At 47.7% G+C, this 3,100-nt stretch overlaps 1 non-coding gene across 1 annotated transcript; it reads right to left on the reverse strand.

Annotated features, from left to right (window-relative positions):
* Positions 1-633: 633 nt before the first annotated feature.
* On the reverse strand, positions 634-718 carry TRNAR-UCG (transfer RNA arginine (anticodon UCG)). Its single transcript has one exon. It is a non-coding gene; the product is annotated as a tRNA-Arg (tRNA).
* Positions 719-3,100: the final 2,382 nt, after the last annotated feature.

Genomic DNA, 3,100 nt, shown 5'->3' on the forward strand with positions numbered 1-3,100 from the left:
CATTTGAACTTCATGTAAGCGAAGTCATGTCAGGATGTACGCTTTTTGTGCCTGGCCTCTCTCGCTCAAGATTCACTTACAGTCATCGTGGGTAGCAATAGCACGCCGTCTCTCATTACTTTGTGATGGTCCGTTGTGCGAATACACCTCAGTTTACTTCTGCGTTCTACTGCTGAGTCTTCCAGATTTTGGCCGCTACATATGTTGCCATGAATATTCGCTGGTGAGTAGAATTTCTGGGTCGTGTGTTCGGTTTCATTAGATAACGCCAGGAAGTTCTCGATAATTGTTGAGCCAACTTCTATTCCCATCTTGCGCACTTTGCTGGATGTAGGGTGGTATCAGATTGTGGTTTTTAGTTTTTGTGTTTCTCTGATGACTAATGAATTGAACCCCGTTTCTTATATTTATTACTTATTTGGATATCCTCTTTTTAAAACAATTTTGTCTTCTTCTCCTTCTCCTCCTCCTCCTCTGTCTCTGTCTGCTTCACCTTCTCCTTTTTTAAAAAAATTTTTTTAACATTTATTTATTTTTGAGACAGAGAGAGACAGAGCATGAACGGGGAAGGGGCAGAGACAGAAGGACACACAGGATCGGAAACAGGCTCCAGGCTCCGAGCGGTCAGCACAGAGCCCGACGTGGGGCTCGAACCCACGGACCGCGAGATCACGACCTGAGCCGAAGTCGGATGCTCAACCGACTGAGCCACCCAGGCGCCCCATCCTTCTCCTTTTTATAATTATTATTATTTTTAAGTGGACTCTATGCCCAATGTGGGACTTGAACTCATGACCCTGAGATCAAGGGTCACATGCTGTGCCAGTTGAGCCAGCCAGGCACCACTGGATATCCTCTTTTTGTGAAATGCTTATTCAAGTCTTCTCATTTTTCTATTGTTTTCCATCTTTTTCTTATTGATTTGTAGGAAATATAATCTCCTGGATATGAGTCTTTTGGTGGGTAGACGTTCTACGAATATCCTTTCCCACCCCGTGGCTTCCCTTCACTCCCTTCAAAGTGTCTTTTGATGAACAGACGTTCTTAATTTTAATGCTGGACAGTTTGTCAATGTTTGCCTTTCACAATAAAGTGCTTTTGGGGGTCTCTTTTACAGAAATCTTTGCCTGTCCCAAAGTTATGAAGATATTCTGCTTTCTCCTAGAAGCTTTATTGTCATATCTCTCACATGTGTATCTGCAATCCAGCTGGAGTTGATTTGCGTGTATGCTGTAAGGTAGGGGTCAAGATTCATTTTAAAAATATGGGCTAGCACCATCTTGACCTTCGACCCCATCCACTCCCAATGAAAGACCTACTTTAATCAAGAGGGGCTTTTGTGTCCAAATGTGTCTTTTGTCAGCCAAATTCAGAAGCAGCCCTCTGGGCCTCTGTGAAGGGGGCAGGGCAGAGCTCTCAATGTGTGAGTTCCTGAAATTTGCTTGGCCCACCTCTTCCCAGGGAAGTGGTTGGGCCATGAGGAAAAGGGGACAGGGGGACAGAGCGATGACGCACATTCCTCCCCCGGCCCCTTTCAACTGGGATTCTATCACCCCCTGAGCTCCTAGGAGATTTAGAGATTCCCCGGGGAAACCCTAACTCCAGTGTCCCAATTCAGAAGCTTGGGACTTTCTGCTTTTTCTGCCCACATTTATTCACTCAACAGATGTCTGGTTGCCTACTCTGTGCTGGCTACTGGTCACTGGGGATCCACAGCGGACAAAACGGACAGCAAATTCCACTCTCATGGAGAAAGGCGATGCGAACATAAATAAATAAAATGCATCAAGTGTGAAGGAAGATGATAATTGCTGTGGAGCAAAATAAGGCAGGACAGAGGGACTGTGAGTGTTAATTGTAAGTTGGATGGTCAGGGGAGGAAGGCATTACTGAGAAGGTGACATCCGAGCAAAGAGCCATGTAGATGTGGGGGGGTAGGGGGGGTGGAGCATTCTAAGTAGAAGGAACAGTGAATATAAGATCCCAGAGGCAGGAAATGGTTGCACAGATAATGGGAGAGCTGAAAAGCCAAAAGGTATTGGTGAAACAGTTTGGCAGAAGCCGCTAGCGCTCCTAGGCTAGAGAGACAAAAGGAAGAAGTGCTGTTTTTGGAACCCGGGGCGGGGGGGGGGGGGTTGGTGGTGGTTGTCACCCAGCTGAAGCTGCAACCAGAGTGGGTCTGTAAGGCCAGGAGATGGGGCCATGGAGGAGATGTGGCTGGAGGCAACACAGGGGGTAGACATACTCTGGTTTTCCTCTTCCACCTGCCTTCCAGTCTCCTGCCAGTGCCTCCCCTTAGCAGAACCCGGCCCGCAGCCCTCTGATGGAATTTCTGGTCAAAGAAGCCTAGGGATCGCCCCCCTCCCCCCCCCCCCCCCGGAGATCCAGGGCAGTCACAGGGAGATGAGAACTGGCCTTGACAGTGGACCTTCCAACAGCGAGATACCTCCTCACATCCTACCTCCTCCTGGCTAAAGTGAAAAAGACCAATCACACCAAATGCTGGCAAGGACAGAGAGGACCTGGAACTCTCTCATCTTGCTAATGGTGTGTATGGTAGTAAAAGTACTTTGGAAAACTGCTCGGCAGTCTCTCTGATAAAGCTGGATAGGCACCCACCCAGGACCCAGCAATTCTACCCCCAGGGATGTACCCGAGGAGAAGTGAGAACCTACATTCACAAAAAAGACTTGTCCTCGAATGTGAATAGCAGCGCTGTAATAGCCAAAGTGCTGGAAACAACCCCAAATGTCTAGAAACAGGAAAATGGATTAAATTATGGTTAATGCCTACAATGGAATGTGCATTACAATAAAAATAAGCACACGAGTGCTACATGCAGCCACAGGGATGAATCCCCAAGACATTACGCCGAGTGAACTAGGCCAGACGTAACGGAGAACATAATTGTGTGACTGCGTGTATATCAAGCACAAAGACGGGCAAAACCGATCTATGGTGATGAGGGAGGGTGGCCTGGCAGGGGGCACGAGAGCAACCTTCTGGGATTATGGAAAGGCTCTCTACCTTGGTCTGGGCGTTGACAACACAGATACGTTTGACAAAACTCCTCAACTGTACTCTTCGGATCTGTGTATTT

This window comes from Lynx rufus, unplaced genomic scaffold (genome assembly GCF_022079265.1).
Source record: "Lynx rufus isolate CCGP_SWC_20201006 ecotype Redwood Valley unplaced genomic scaffold, mLynRuf1.p SCAF_6, whole genome shotgun sequence".
NCBI classification, from domain to species: domain Eukaryota; kingdom Metazoa; phylum Chordata; class Mammalia; order Carnivora; family Felidae; genus Lynx; species Lynx rufus.